The sequence below is a fragment of the Silene latifolia genome, chromosome 9, assembly GCF_048544455.1.
Source record: "Silene latifolia isolate original U9 population chromosome 9, ASM4854445v1, whole genome shotgun sequence".
NCBI lineage: Eukaryota > Viridiplantae > Streptophyta > Magnoliopsida > Caryophyllales > Caryophyllaceae > Silene > Silene latifolia.
The window spans coordinates 40,640,104-40,657,999 of NC_133534.1; positions in this window are offsets into that span (position 1 = coordinate 40,640,104).

Here is a 17,896-nt window from a genome sequence, read left to right on the forward strand (position 1 = left end):
GATTCACCTTGGATTCCAAAAATTAAGGAGGCGGAACATCGGTAATGACTGAAATACAGGTGTATATTTCATGATGACATCTTGATTATCACATTAAATAAATGCAGTTACTAACTAGTGACTCTGAAAATCAGTAACATAACTCTTTATTTATTTCACAAATTCTCACTATAGACGAACACTATCCGTTTATACGTATAGACGGATACCATTTCTCCTCACAGAATACTCATTTGTCATAAAGTAGGAAGCACATGGGGGGTGCCCCACCTTATCTCCCCTACCAATTTTATTAGAGGTCTTTACCCGTCTGTTCGCCCCACCCGTCTATACCAAGACCTATTGTATTTATTTTATTTTATTTATTTCATTTTTTTTGTTTTCCGACTTTTTCCATCACATAAATTAATACTCCCTTCTATTCTTCTTTTTCTTCCCCTTTGATTTGAGGAGAGGAATTAAGAAAACCAAAAAATTACCTAACTACCCCTATATAATCTCACCCCCATTTGTGATTATGAATTTATGAAAAAAAAAGTCACCCCTACTTCTACCACCACCTTCCCCGCTACCATCACCTCCACCATGACACCCCCACCCCACCTCACGGCACTAACAACCACACCCAACAACCGCGGTAGAGGAGGAAGGCGACAGATAGAGGGAGGCGGCAGATGAAGGAGAGAGGGGCGACGGATCTGAAGGGAAAAAAAGAAAAGAAAAGAAAGGAGGATGAACGGTGGTGGGTGAAGCCGATTGAGGTTGTGGCGGCCGTGGCAAAGAAGAGGAGGTGGGAGGCGGCAGTGCAGATCTGAAGAAAAAAAGAAAAAGAAAGAAAGGAGGACGTCAGTGGATGGCGGTGATCGGGTGGTGGAGAGGAAGAAGGTGGTAGGCGTTGGTGATGGGTAGGCGGTAATGACAGTGGTGTTGGTGGTAGGCGGTGGTGGCTGTTGTGGTGGGTAGGCGGTGGTGTTGTGGTGGTGCTGGTTCGTAGGCATTGGTGGCGGTGTGGTCGTCGTGAGGGTTGGTTGGTGTTAGTGGTGGTGGTATTGTTGTGGCGATGGTGGGTGGTGACGAAGAGAGGAGAGGTTTTTTTTTCTTTTGGGAGTGTAATTGAGGAGGGGTGTAGATACCCAGTATCTGCTGAGACTCCAACAAACACCCGATGATTATCGGACTACAACATGCTTTGGAATCGCGGTGTTTGATCGACAGTCTGTGTACAATTTTACGTCGAAAAACTTAAAACGATTTCGAAAATAAAACATTTTAAAACATTTCAAAAATACCTGGAGTGTTTAATGCACGACGACGGAGTCGCAATGACACTAACTAGAGTCAAAACCGACACCGGACCAAAAACCGACTCAAAATTCAAATCCCGACTCCAACAACGAGTCAAACCGAGTCAACCACCAAAAACAAAACATTTCAAATCTTCTACCTTAAGTTTTCCCGGATTCATGTTGGTCAAGTACCAAACATGTGACTACAAAACCTAGGATAGAACAAATTATGATTGCTTTTGTTGTGAAAGTGACAACTCACCTCGAAGAACCGCGACGTGGCTCGCGCCTCTTTGAGCAGCCCAGGTGGCCACGTCGCTCAAAACTCACACAACCACTCATTCTCCTATAAATACCCCTCAAATGCCACCCATTTGAGACTTACGCGAGTGTCCGCCCCCTCTTTTCTCCCTTAAAATTCTCGACTCGACTTCTTAAGTCACAACCCGACGCGTATTTTCGACCTACCGATCGTAAATACAAGCCTTACACATTGTTTGGTACCGTCATCGTGCATTAAATCACTTGACCGACCACTTCGACCACTACACCGCCACTAATATTAAAACACTCTTTTTACTTACCAAAACGGTTTTAAATCGAGTTTTTTCCGATCAAACGAGTTGTTACACTTACGTCGGTCACTCGCCAAAACCAAACATGTAAGTATGAGGGTGTAAAAATCCTCTTTTATTACGTTTTCATTTGTTTCATGACTATAACATGCTAAAACGTGCATGATATGAACCAAAACATGGAATAAACGAGCCAAAACTGATTTTTGGCCTGAGACAGAAGCCCCTTAGGTCGCCAGCTTGCCCACGCCTAAATGGGGTGTCCAGGTCAGAGATCAACCGTGTTTGTTCTCGTCATTTCCCTTTAATCCATTTTCACATTTGTCATCGGTTTTTACCATTCCAAATATTTTCGAACCCTTTTTTGATTTTATTTCATTTGTTTTAACCATAAAACATTTTTCACCCTTGGTCCCTCATACCATGACGGTTAAATCCGTGTTTCGGTGATAATATTTGTTAATGACATTTAAAAGGTATTTAAAACCTTTTATTTCATTTCTTTACATTTTGGTAGGTATTTTAAAGCCTCTCATCATTTCTTTACATTTCCGAAACAAACATATTAGTCACCAACGCGAAGTCATCCTTGGTTCTACATACCATGCCGGATTTTAACCCGGTTACGATGATGAGTATCGACTAGTTACATTCAAATGGACTTAAAACAATTAGTCCATAATTACTTTCAAAACTATTCATGTCAAGTTTGCCAAATCGAACCCGACACCGAATGTTATCCAAATAATGATGATTATTCGAGTCTAGTTCTTCAAATTAACAAATGCGGTCTAAACGACCCCTTCAAATCAAACCGGGTTCAAATACCCATTTTCAACACGTTTTATAACGTTTTCTAAAAGGTCAGAACACGGCACATAAACCGTGGGCTAACCCGCGCCTAAACGGGCCCTCTTTTTCTCATCTTCAAAACCAGGAAGAGGCTCTTTACACCGCCGGCTGGCTCGCGCCTCATATAGCCGTCTGGTATAGGGTCTGTTCCCTTCCAGCATTAGTTTAGGACGATCCCGACTCCGGTTAGCCCGGATATAGGACGGATCAGATGACTATTCGAAATCGTATTTGCAAAACACTTTACTAAGACAAATGGATCACGTTATGCACCCTAAACCTAACACGGTAAATGAATGTTTAATTCCCGTCTTGCATGCAAATCAATCTTTAATCCAACTCGACATCTTATACTTGATACTTGGATTAAATCAACCGACTTAGAAAGCTCTCACATGTTAGGTTTAAATTATTGGATGCGCATTCATGCATTTAAACCGTTTTATCAACTTTTGCATTCAACCAACCAAGATCGATCAGTAGAGGCCGCTAACGCGGGCGGGATTGAGTGTCTGATTAAAGGGCTTCCTAATACGTACCTTCACCTCTTCCTCAGAAACTTTGGATAGTGGACGACCTTATCCAGGGCCTACGAGAGTCATTCTAGATATAGGATGCTAAAGAGGGACGATTTCCTTATCTTTAGTACCTATGTCAAACGCTGCTTTGTGCTTCGATTTGACCGAGGTATAAAGTGGATTTCGAACGGGTTCCAGGCATCTCACAAATGCTTGGTGGCGACTCCGAACATCTCTAATCGTTTCGAGACTCTTACCGAGACGAAACCAACCGATCTAAAACGATCCGGTCGAAAGCATTTTTACGCTGCCGAACGTGGCTTTCAAAAAACCGCTATACGTCCGACGGATAGGCTTGGCGTGTAGGTGGGCCATGTTCACAGATTGGCGACTCCGCTGGGGATAACTAGGACACTTACGTCTTTTCGATCCCTAGATGGTGAGACTCGAACGAGGTCTTGGTTGGAATGCATTAATTGATATTACGGTCACGGTCGGGTTCCTTGTCCGGTCCCACAACCTAACCCATTTCGACCAATTGACTTGTCTCGTCGGCGTGAGTTTTTCTCATCCCCGCGTTTCAAATCCTGATTGAGTCAAGCATACCATTGACGTTACACATTTCTGTTTCGTCAAAGAGCTTTCATCACTTTCGAGCACGAGGCTAGGGCACCCTCCTTACACATTTTGTTTGGATTGGTATCCCTCTCGCAAATCGGGGTTTGATTGCTTGGTGTGTAACCCACCCTTCTTAAGCCAAAACCCGTGTAAGCATAATGCATAATATAATGAAACTGTGAGTGCTTATGTGCTACTTGATCATAAGTCCTTCTGTGTCATTTTCAAAACTTTCAAAAACACACCTTTTTGCGCCGTTATAATGGCCGTTTCAAACCTCGGTCTTTCTCCGACCGTTGCACGCCTTTCTAGGCCGTCGTAATGACGATTTTCAAACCCGGTTTTTATAACCATTTCAACACGCCTTCCTAGGCCGTCGTAATGACAATTTTCAAAACCCGGTTTTTATAACCATTTCAACACGCCTTCCTAGGCCGTCGTAATGACGATTTTCAAACCCGATTTTTATAACCATTTCAACACGCCTTTCTAGGCCGTCGTAATGACAATTTTCAAACCCGGTTTTTATAACCATTTCAACACGCCTTTCTAGGCCGTCGTAATAACGATTTTCAAACCCGTTTTTTATAACCATGGAAGGCGTCGTAATGACAATTTTCAAAACCCGGTTTTTATAACCATTTCAACACGCCTTCCTAGGCCGTCGTAATGACGATTTTCAAATCCGATTTTCTACAACCATTTCGAATCACCTTTTTACGCCGTTAATCGCCGCGTCTAGACACGGATTTTAACCCGTTTCGCGCCGACAATGGCTCTTTCAAAACCCGAAAAAAGCACACACCCTCTTCTCGAGACACTTTCGGGATCCCGAGGACCATGCACCGTCCCCGAGACCTCTTCAAACATTTCAAACCCGATTTTCAAAACATACAATTTTGAATTTCAAAAAACCGTCTTAGGAAACAACGCACTGTTTTTCCGAGTCGATTCAAACTCAAACCGTCTTTTGCAAATAAACTTAAGACAACCCCTTTCAACTGACCGACTTGCGGAAATTTCTATCTTCGGAAGCCGTCCATAAAGCGACAAATGAATCTTCTTGAAAATTTCTATTTTCGAAAACTTCAGTCCACCATCCTAATTCCGCGTCGTGTCTATCGAGTCGAAGCAAACATACTTATGGGTCTTTACTTATGAGTCGTCTCACCACGAGACCCGTCCAATGGTGTCACGCCGTTATGTTGGACCCGTGTCAAAAGTTGGGTCAACACCGTCACGTCATGAATCGAGTCAGCACCGAGGGACCACACACGGTCACCCCCGTCTTGTTGAGTCTGATCTTTGTCTCGTCCTTTGCGTTGTCTGCGTTCAGTCTTGGAACCGTGTCGGATTGAGTTGTAACGTGAGCCGTTTTTCTGCCTCAGAGCCATGGCCCCGTCTTCAGCTTCATCCAACAACAATGATAACAACAGAGATGTCACGACTGATCAGCTAGCCAGCCTGCTTACCGCTCTTAAGGTCACCCTGGATCGCGTCGAGACCCGTATCGACGCCCTGGAAAACATGGAAAACAAGGAAACTGGAGAACATAATACTCCACCTCTGACTGAAACTGAGAAGAGGCTAAAGCTCTTGGAAGAACAGCTCCTAGCCCGGGGTAACAATATCCATCTTGAGAACAACCGAAGGTTCGAACCTGTTGGGGTTCAATTACCTGACAACTTCACCCTAACTGATGTGCCTAAGTTCAAAGGAGTGGAGGACCCGCTCAATCATATCCGTGCTTTCAAAGACTACATGACCATTAAAGGGGTCAAACAGGAACTTTTTACCCGGATCTTCCCATCCTCCTTGGAACCGATCCCTCGCCAATGGTACTACTCCCTTGATCCGAAAAACCTTACTACTTGGGATGAGGTCGCAGTTGAGTTTGCCAAACAATATGCCGACAATGTTGAAATCCAAACCAATACCCGTACTCTTGAGGTGCTAACCCAGAATGATAAGGAAGGGTTCAGTGAGTTCTTAACCCGTTGGAGGAGGGTGAGTACTCAACTGGTCAGTAAGCCGGGTGAATCAACTTTGGTGGAAAAGTTCGTCAACAATCTCCGCCCAGTTTATGCCAACCTACTGAGGTATCAGAATATTAAGACCTTCCAAGACCTGCAAATTCTGGGGACACACATTGAAGATGACCTCCGAAAGGGTGTCTTGGCCAAGACCACTGGCAGAGGCTACCAAGGATCCACCTCAACTGGATCCCGTCCCTACGGCCAAACAAACAAGATCGATGAGGTTAACCTCGTCGAACCATCTGCTAAGAGAATTGAGCGCTCCCAGAGAGTGTTCACCAACATATGGTCGATTTATGCAAGTGCTCTGAAGAGGCTCATGGACCAGGGGAAGTTACAATCGATCGGACCCACCCCGGATCCGACCGATGCCAAGAAGTCCCGGTTCTGGAACCCCAATGCCTACTGTCAGTACCATCAAGGGAAAGGGGATGATACCGAAACCTGCTTCAAACTCAAGCACATCATCCAAGACATGATTGAGAAAAGAGATTTGCCTTTACCCCCACCGACTAAGCCGAACAACAAAACGAATCCTCTGGGAATCCACGCCATCTTTGACGATGAGCCGACTTTAGACTCCTCACACCTCATCCTGCCAGTTGATGATGAGGTGAATGCTTTGGAGAAAGATCCGTCAGACGGAGTGTTTGTGTTTAGTGCTGCCACCATGCTCACTATGTTCCGAAAGGTCGAGGAAGCCATAGCCAGCCTCTCCGAGAGAATCACCCGACTTGACGATGCCTACCGTCGACTTATCTTCAATCCTCCACCACCGCGCCCGAGGGAGAATTCCCCAAGCATTCAAAACTACCCACACCAAGATGGATTGCTCCCGCGACCATTCTGGCATAGACCTCACGAAAATCACCCTCACAATAACTACCCTCACAATAACTACCCCTCACAAAAACCACCCTCACAAAAATATCCCTCGCAAGAACTGCCCACCGAGGAATACCCCTCCAAGGTACCCTCGAGACTCTGAAATTAATGGCATCTGGAGAGATGATGTTGAGGATGTCTATATCATCCCAGGGAAAGAGAAACGAGCGAAAGAGATCGGACACCTCACCCGGTCCGGACGTCCCTATCAGAACCCGAACAATCCAACGGTCGTTCCAACAACGAATGACCAAGTCGTCCCGGAGGTGGACACTCAACCAAGGGCTCCTGAGAATTCAATCCTTAAACAGCTTCAGAAGGCAAAAGCTGAAATCTTAATCTGGCAACTAATCGCAACATCTTTTGAGCATCGATAGGCTCTGCTACAGGCTTTGAGAAAGTTAACAGTTCCCTCCACCTCTTTCCCTGAAGAAATAGTGGCACATATGACAAGGGACGCCCCTGATCTGAACAACCCAGTCGTCTTCTCCGACGAGGATATCCCTCTGTTCGGAGCCAATCATAACCTGGCCCTGTATATCACCGTACAATGCCTCAAGAAAAATGTACCCATGGTCCTCGTGGATGACAGATCCGCGGTGAATGTCATTCCTCTCAAGACTGCTCACAAGCTGGGTATTAAGGAAGCTGATTTGGTTCCGACAAATCAAGGAGTACGCGCCTACGACGGCACTCGTCGCAAGGTCGCGGGGCTTATCACTCATTTGTCGCGACGGACCTTTGGAAAGACAAACCAGTTTTCAGGTGGTCGACATCGACGCCTCTTTCAATATGCTCTTAGGACGTCCCTGGATTCACGCCGTCAAGGCAGTTACCTCGACTCTCCACCAGAAAATCAGGGTCCCTTTCAACGGGAAAACGATCACAATCCCTGCTTCCCTGATCAAAGCTGTCATGAGAAAGAGAATAGCCTCCCAAGCCATTGAGGAGGATGACAATGAAATATGGGGTTTCCAAGCTGTGAGTGCCATAACTGATGAATCAACACCCTCTGGTTGTGACCCGTTCGCCAACCTCACAGTCAACCGTATCATGATGCGTCAGGGTTACTTCCCGGGTTTGTCGCTCAATCCACTGAAGGACCCATTGCCTCCCTTGAAACAGGCTAAGGTCCCCAACATCCCCTTTGGACTGGGATAGAACCTACCGATGAGGATATCCAGGAGATGAACCTCCTAGTTCGAAAACGCAAGAAGCACGGAGTTATCCTCCGTCCTTATCATCAAACCCTCAACGGATACTTTGTCCCCGAGGAAGAATCTGAGCTCTACCATGGCTTTTCGGAGCCAATCTATGACTCTGTGGCCAGGGCTAGGTACCCGGGTGTGGAAGTCTTCCAGGACTGCTACTTTATCCCCGACAACATCGAAGCTGCATCAACTGAGTCTAACCATCACCATGCCTCGACGGACAAGCTGTCACTCTCCTCTTTGGGGAAGATAACATCAAGCACCTCGACTATGAGGACATTATCAAAATCGCCCTGAAGGACAACCAATTTGATCCCACCGCCTTGATCTCCGACACTGAACCGGAGAAAGCTACCCAAGGCTGGAGGAAGACCGTCAAGTGGACCGATCGCCAAGGCCGCATTCTCAAGATCACCACTGGAGAAGGCCCGATTTTCAAGGAGGGAAGTGAAGAAGGATCTGAATCTGAGTCTGAGTCGGAGTCTGAGTCTGTCACAGCTCCTAACACTCCTAATGTCCCAGTCAAGGCCCCCTTCCCGCTGTTTTATCACAAAGTCGTGGCTGATTCAGAGGCTGAGTCTACTAGGGTCACCCTCACTCCCATGAAAGGTGACAACCTGGAGCCTGTTCCAGGGACTACCTCCTCTGCCGTGTCGCCTCTGAGTGAGCACGAGATGGTTGTCCTTTCCGAGCTTTTCGCTCGTGTCAACTTAATGAACGCTAAGTTTGCTTATGACTCGTCTCATTTTAACTGCAATGCAATTCTGAATGACTATGAGGAATTTGACTTGCGTGACTACCCACCTCACTTAGCCAAAGAACTTGACAAACGGGAAACCAGAACCCCCATCATTGAGGAGACCGAACCTATTAACGTAGGAACCGATAACACACCTCAAGAACTTAGGATAAGGACAACCCTGGATCCCCCGGAAAGACAACAGTTCATTGACCTCCTCCACGAATACAAGGACGTGTTCGCCTGGTCTTACAGAGACATGCCTGGGATTGACAGAGAAATTGCAGAGCACCGGATACCCATTAAACCCGGAGCTAAACCTGTGAAGCAGAAGCTACGCCGGATGCGTCCTGAATGGACCCTAAAAATCAAGGAAGAAGTGGATAAACAGTTCAAGGCTGGTTTCATTAAAGTGTCTGAATACTCTGATTGGGTGGCCAATATTGTGCCCGTACCAAAGAAAGACGGAAGGATTCGGGTTTGCGTCGACTTCAGGGATCTGAAGAAGGTGAGCCCAAAGGACGACTTCCCTTTGCCACATGTTGACATTCTGGTGGACAATACCGCCGAGCATGCTCTTCTATCCTTCATGGACGGGTATGCTGGGTACAACCAGATTAAAATGGCTGAGGAAGACATGCACAAGACAACATTCACTACATAGTGGGGTACATATTGTTACACGGTCATGCCCTTCGGTCTCATCAACGCCGGAGCAACTTATCAAAGAACCGCTACCACTCTCCTATATGATATGATGCACAAGGAGGTAGAGGAATATGTCGATGACATGATTGTCAAATCAAAAGAACGGGACGGCCACATCAGTGCCCTCCGGAAATTCTTCGCTCGTCTGCGGAAATATAACATGAGACTAAATCCTCAGAAGTGTGCATTCGGGGTCACCTCCGAAAAACTCTTGGGACATGTCGTCAGCAAAAGAGGCATTGAGATTGATCCAACCAAAATCAAAGCCCTTCAACAAATGCCTCGGCTTAGGAACGAGAAGGAGATTCGGGGATTTCTCGGACAGGTCCAATACATCAGCCGCTTCATTGCCAAGCTCACTATGATTTGTGAACCAATATTCAAAAAGTTTCGCGCCTCCGATCACACCGATTGGGACGACGACTGTCATAAGGCCTTCGACAGGATAAAGGAAATCCTATCCAAACCTCCTGTCCTCATGCCACCTCAACCGGGGATTCCTCTATCCCTATACCTGACTGTTACCAACATAGCCATGGGAGCAATGTTAGCACAAACAGTCGGCAACGAAGAACGGGCCATCTACTACATCAGCAAAAAGTTCATTGAGTACGAGACGAGGTATACCCAACTGGAGAAGACATGCCTTGCCCTAGTATGGTCAACAAAGAAGCTGCGGCATTACATGCTCAGCTATACGGTCCACATCTACTCCAAGATGGACCCGGTTAAATACATCTTCGAAAAACCCGTACTAAATGGAAGACTGTCTAGGTGGACACTCATGCTATCCGAGTTTGATCTCAAGTTTGTACCCCTCAAGGTTATCAAGGGAAGAGCAGTCGCTGATTTCCTAGTAGAGAATCCCGTCAACGAGGACCCAACGACCGACACATGGTCACTTCCTGACGAAGACATCCTTTGTGCCGAATCCGCCGCGTGGGATCTATACTTCAATGGTGCATCTAATCTGAGAGGCTTCGGGGTAGGAATCCTTCTAATATCACCAGAGGGGGAACATGTTCCGATCTCGGTCAAGCTGGACTTTGCCGTCACCAACAATGCCGCTGAATATGAAGCATGTCTCATCGGCCTACAAGCAGCCATCACTCTTGGCATCAAGAGGCTGAGGGTCCACGGCGATTCCTCGCTCATCATCAATCAGGTGTCCGGATCATGGAAAATCCGATCTGGCAGCTTAGCTCCCTACCGAGCAAAGATCAATCAAGAGGCCGGATTTTTCGACCAAATCGACTACTTCCACTTGCCGCGAGAGGAAAATTAATTTGCTGATGCCCTGGCAAAACTTGCCGCGCTCGTCAACATACCTGACGATATGACATCAATGCCCCTATGTGTCGAGAGAAGGAGCGAGCCAGCTCACATTTGTGCCATTATCGACGACGAGGAAAGCCATGATGAACCTTGGTACCAAGCCATCCTCAATTACAAAACCAAAAACGAATTCCCTCCCAACTCTGATCAAAGAGGACAAAGAGCCATCCGTCTACTTGCATCACAATTCGTGATAAACCAAAATCAAATATACAAAAGAACACCCCAAGGAATTCTCCTCCTTTGCATTGACCATCACAAAGCCAAAAAAGTCATGGGAGAGGTTCACGACGGAGAATGTGGCCCTCACATGAGTGCAATGATGCTTACTCGGAAAATCATGCGGCTAGGTTACTACTGGACCACCATGGAGGCTGATTGCCGTAACTACGTCAAACATTGCCACAATTGCCAAATCTTCGCCAACATACAGCACATACCACCATCTCTTTTATACACCATGACATCACCCTGGCCTTTTTCAACCTGGGGCATCGACATCATCGGGAAAGTCAACCCGGTAGGCACTAAGGGGCATTGCTTCGTCCTCGTCGCCATCGACTACTTCACCAAATGGGTGAAAGCGCAGTCATATGCAATCTTGACCGCCAAACAAGTGGCCAAGTTCATTTAAAACAACATCATCTGCGGATATGGGGTACCCCACGAAATCATCAGCGATCAAGGCTCTCACTTCCGGGCGGAAACTCAAGCTTTGCTGGACAAATACAAGATCAAACGACAACGATCATCCCCCTACCGTCCCCAAACTAACGGAGCGGTGGAGGCAGCGAACAAAACTCTTGTCACCATTATCAAGAAAATGCAAGACAACTACCGCGATTGGCAGATCAAACTCCCATTCGCACTCTGGGGATACCGAACCTCCATCCGAACATCGACAGGCGCCACACCCTTCTACCTAGCATACAGTATGGAGGCGGTTCAACCGGTAGAGTTAGAGGTCCCTTCTCTACGCATTCTACTGGAGAGTCAGTTCCCTGAGGCAGAATGGACCCGTCGAAGGTACGAACAACTCACTTTTCTAGACGAACGACAACTCAACGCCTTGCACAACATCCAACTATACCAACGACGTATACAACGGGCATTCAACAAGAAGGTTAAACCCAGAAACATCCAGGAGGGCGACTTGGTCCTCAAGTCAGTTCGAGCACCATTACCCGTCGATCCGAGGGGTGAATTCAAACCCAACTGGGCCGGACCATACCTGGTCAAGAAAATACTTTCGGGGGGCGCAGTGAGACTGAGTGATATAGATGGGGAGGACTTTACAAACCCGGCCAACCTAGACCAACTCAAGAAATACTACCCTTGAACCGTAGCAACCATCGACCTAGCCTAGTTTTACAACTAGCAACCACCTTCGACCCTTTTCAAGTCAAGTTCCTCAACGTGTTCTGATTTGAAATTGCATGTTTTATCGAGTCTAAGCTGTGGCACCTTGCCCGTTTCAAATGTCCTTTGATCTGTCAAAGGCAACATCCATTTGCACTAAAACAAAAAACCCCTGAACTACGCGCATGGTTTGATTTCACCTCTTCAGGTGGATACGTAGGCAGTCCCTCTTATACCTGAGGGATACAACCACAAAACCCAATCAAATTTACAAAACATTTCGAACTACGATCATGGTTTGATTTCACCTCTTCAAGTGGATACGTAGGCAGTCCTTTCTTATACAAGAAGGATACAACCATCCCCACAATCAAAGACGAAAACCCCCGCCTACAAAAAAACATCCCAAAAAAAGAGAAAGGGAAAATCATTCCCTTTCCCACAAAATACAACAATAAGCTTTTCTCCCTTCCTCACAAAATACCACTTTCCCAAGTGTAAATGTTTAGGATGATTCAAATTGAATTGCCTTTACAAGATGGATGGAAGAAACAAGCGTTCACGATTTTCGACACGGACAATCCTCTTATTTAATTAATAATGGGAGGGATTAACATTTCGACAATAAACAAAGCTCGACGAGTCTACAACTTGTCAAAGCTAAGGTGTCAACTAAAACACCTCACATAATAAAACTAGCACAAAACACACAATAACTAGCTAGTACAACATAATAAAAACTCACAACAATAATACAACATAATAATAAAGTGAGTAATGGAGGTTTTCACTCCTCCATTCTACCCTTGCCTTTTCCCTCGGGGTACATCTTCCCTTATTCTTCTTGTTGGCCCGCCTAGCATGGATTTTCTCCTCGGAACGGATCCTCAACGGATCTAAGACGACAACGGCCTCCGGTCTAGCACAAGACCCCATATTCGACCCAAGACGAGCTAATGCACGGACCACCATATTCTTGGGGCCGGAACTCCTCCTCTTCGATGGTCTCATCACATCCGGGCTAGCCCCATCAACATACTCCTCAAAGAAGACACGGTTGGCCTTGCCAACCTCTCGATACTTCAAGTCGACAACCTCGTCCTTACGGAATTTGGACCTCTCTTCCAAGGACGGAGCACGTGACCACTTGACATAAGCGGGAGCCACCCATGTCGTGGCAACGGGGTTTGGTACCTCCCAAAGCGGCCGAGTGACCCACCACCTTTCAAAGACCTCCACAAGCTCGGAGTTCCGGAAAACATTCTCTTGGATAAGAGTATCTTGAGCGGGCACCTTTTGTTGACGCCCCATTTGCCTCATGAGCCTTTCGGGATAAATGAAGGAAACAACCTTCAAACCCACCACCATCAAAGAACGAGGACTAGCACCCGAAGCGGGCAACCCCGTGAAGGACCTCAAGTGCCACCACGACACCACCCAACGGATATGAGGACCACCCTCCTCCGCCAATCATGCGGCCCAATAAGCCTCGGTGGAAGCAAAACTATCCGGGTACAACTTCTTCCTCATGGTAAGATGACGGAAGGAATAAGAAGAAGAATCAACCGGAGGCTCTACATACCTTAGCCTCTCCAATAGCCACAGTTGGAGGATCCTTGGGGATCCGAAAGAGGGAGCTTCTCCACAAGAGCCTTCCTTGTCCAAAGCTTGGATAGTCTCTCCAAGCACCAACCATGATGGATCTCTACCATGCTCCATTTGCTCAATCACATGAATAAGAGTCATGCTACCATAGCATTTTGACCCCTCCTTCTTCAAAACATCAACAAAGAGGTACACATGGACAAGGCAAAATGCAAGAGCCCTTCTCCTAGCCACCTCCGAGACATTAGCATCTAATCGGTTTGAAAAGATGTTGATAAGAGCCAACATATCCACACCATGTGGAGCAAGAAGAAAGTTGATTTGGCTTGTTAATAAGCCCAACATGGAACAAAATTTCTCCTTGTAGCACAACCGAGTCGGGGGAAGCACCGGAACACAACCCAGCCCCCCACCAATGGCTCCAACTTCTTCGGCAAGAGGACAAAGCTCATCTTTCGGGAAAACGAAAACATGATGCTTCGAATCCCAAAACCGAGAACATGCTTCAAGAAAGGAAGGTTGCACCTTGACTTGACGAAGCACGAACAATTGACCAACTCCCATGCAAACGAGTTGATACTTTTCGGGAGGTGACAAATCCCGGCACCATTGTCGCAATGTGTTCTCAAAAGCATCCATGAAATATTTTTTGTGGAAGAAGAAGAGGTTTTGTAGAGATGATTTTGTGTTTTGGATGATGAAACAATGAAGCGCAAACATCCTTATTTATACAAAATGATCTGCGCGTTTTTCAGAAAAGGAGGAAAGCTGGCTTCCATCGCCAGGAGGCTCGCGCCTCTTTGAGGCTTCCCCAGGATTCCCGCTGTTGACTTGTCTCTTTCAACTTGTGTTTTCTCCTGACACCTCAAACCTCCCGCCAGGAAGCTCGCGCCTCTTCGGGGTGATTCAGGGCATTTTTGTGTTTCCTCACACTCACATTTCCTTGTTTTCGCGTTTTACGAAATCCGACACGGTTTCCATGACGCAGCTTTAAAACATACGGATTTTTCTTTCTTTTTTTTTTAAAGGGGGGAAGGGCTAGTCGCCCCGATCCGCGACGGATCGTTTCCATGTCAGGCAAAATGCCAAAAATTTTGAGCTTTTTCGCAATTTTCCGTCAAAAATCAAAGTCGAAAATTGATAACACGACGTCAATTTTCCTCAAAATTCAAGCGCTCACAAATCCGAGTCTTGATCTATCAAAAATCAAATATACTCGCAAAATTCCTTTTCTAAAAATTCTTTCCTAACGGTTTGAGTTTGAATTTTTCGAGTCGCAAATCAATTTCAATAATTTCGACGCAATTTAATTCGCGACACGAGTTAATTGCTCAAATTTTCAAATCAACTCCTTTTGAATTCCGACCGTGACAACTTGTCGCGGAATTTTCAAAATTCATTTCAAATTTCAATTTTTAACTTCGAGTCGTCATGGTTAAGTTTTGTTTTCAATCAAATGCTTTTACGTGTTTACGTTTATACATACGTGCTACCTGTTGCCTATTTTCTACACTAACGATGCAGGAACTGGTGCAAAAATAAAGGAGAATCAACAACCGACAGCGCTCCTCCGAAACACAACACAAAAAGCCAAAAATCACAAAATAAACCACAATCCAAAAACACATATATACAAACCGCCTCACGCAAAATGTAAATATGTACAAACAAGAGTCCAAGACACGAACAAACTACAACAACTACTAAACGTCTCCCGTCGGACCAGTCCTGGTCTCACTAGGAGTCGCCGCCAACGCAGACACCACTACCTGCTCAGACTCCCTCTCCGGAGAACTCTCCAACGTCTCCTGCTCCATCACGACGCGAAGCTCCTCTGCCGCAGCCAACTGAGCCCTGAGAGAGGCAATATCCGCGTCTCGGCTCCGCAGCTCGTCCTCACGACGCCTCAAATCCTGGTCCCGACGGATAATCCCCAGCTCCTAGCCCTTGATCGTCGACCTGGCTAGCTCCAGCTCATCACGGACCCGAACAAGCTCCGTCGGATCCGCAGTACCCTACAAAACACAATAACAGATCCTCAGGATCTAAAAACGTGAAATACAACACAAAATACACAAAAACAGCACACAAAAGTACTTGAGAAAGCCGAGCCTCCCTCACAGCCAGGTCACCAGCAAGCTCCCTCCAGCGGTTAGCCATCCGCCACAAGTCCTGGTGACTAACAGTCGTCACCTACAAATCAAAAATGTCCTTCAAATACAATGTAAGGCAAAATGTAATTGAGGAAAATGTTCAAGTCAGGAACTCACCCTCAGAACGATCAACCTCCACTCCATGCCAGCATCGGTCACCTCGGCCGCCGCGGGCTCCGGTAAGCGCAACTGAAGCTCCCCGCCACCCGGCCCCTGAAAAGTGGTCTCCGTCGGAAAAGCCGGGGGCTGAGTCCTCATCACAGATCGACTCCCTACCATTTGGATCCACATCAGGAGATGACAAACCCTCCTATTAAGAGAGGCAATGAAAACAAAAGGGTAGAGGAAAACATACCTCGATCGAGTACCAAGCAAGCCTCGACAACCGGAAGGTGTCATAGTCGACATCCCGTAACAGCAGCTCCTCACCTCCCTGGCCGTGAAGGTGCTCCTCTACCTCATCAGGGGTCGACTCCTGGAACAACACCCTAGGTGGGTCAACCGGCACGTCGAAAGTCTCGGTGAAGCACTGACGAACTAAACGCTCGCCCAAGTACCAAACCGGCTCAATCGCCGTCTCCAAGTACAAACGCAGGGAGCTGTAAGGCCGCAAACGCTCCCTGATGGCAGCCGGTACGCCTGTGTAGTGCTCCCAAGGCCACCCAAGTAACTGCATTCAAGACAAAGCTACTCGGCCAACTGGGGGCTTCATAAACTACCTAGTCATCCTATCTCTATCTGTTTCTATAAAGAAGAGGGGAAAGAGAGCAAGAACTAACATCAGCAATCCGAAGCTTGTTCATGCGACGCCTGCAGTCCTCGTAAGTCGACTTAATCGACTTCTTCCGAGCCACCGTCCAACCCCTCACAGCAGGGTAGGTCAATGGAACACCGTCCGTGGTCCCCGAACGCAGAGGAGTGAAGTAAGCATACAACCAAGCCTGTAATCAAACACAGCAAACACAAATCAACCAATTTCTCAAAAATTGCCAAAATCAAAATCATAATCAAACTCAAAAAACTACCACAAAAAAAACTCGCACCTCAAAGATGAGGCCGGCACCAACCAAAGCAGGAGCACTACCCTCTCCCACTGTCTCCGGACGCACCGCCGCGTGCAAGTACCGGGTAAAACTCGCCAGAGCCGGCGTAACCCAGTCAAACTGACCCAAAGTGTCAAGGTCAGTAAGGAGAGGAAGCACTTTGGTCGACAAACGCTCACCCTTGTCACCAAAGTACGTGGCACCCAAGAAGTACCACAACCACAGCCGCGCCTCCTTCGTGTCAACCTCAACCTCTGCCTCCGGACTCTCCAACGGCGCCGGAGTAACACCTGCCACCCTCTCAGTGAAGTGGTCCTTCACGTACGAACTCGCGAGCAAGTACGGAGTGACGTCGAAAGGCTCCGGCAAAGCAGTACCGATCAAAAGCAGTAACCGCAGGAGAGGACATTCTCTCTCCGGCGTCTCGGTAAACTCAATGGGCAACTCGCCACAGGGAAGGCCACATACCATGGCGAAGTCCTCTAAAGTCACGCCGACCTCCCCAAACTCCATGTGGAACGACGACGTCGTATCCCAGTACCGATCCAACATGGCGCGGATACGACACAGGTTCGCCCTAATCGAAGACCTGTGAATGTCCCGCCAGGCTGCCACCAACGGCCCAAAAGCCAACCTCTCTATCAACGCCCTCGTCCCGGCTCGGAGAACGTCGTAGAAACCCAAACAGGTAGAGAAGCCCGAAAAAGTCCTCATGGTGCCAATCTCCTGAAATCAAAAACAAACAACGTCAGAATGCCTATTCAGGCCCGACACTTCAAAAGTGACAAAATTCAATCGAGGAACACGACTCACCAAGCCCTCGTGAGCACGGTAGGAGAGGTGCCTGTCCAGTCGAAGCAACAACTGGCTACCGTCAAAACCCTCGGCCCAAGCAGGCGCAGCCCGCAAGTGCAACCCCCGTGGGGCTGTAGCTCGCCTGGCTCTCTAGCTCGCGACGTCGGCATCGTCCTCG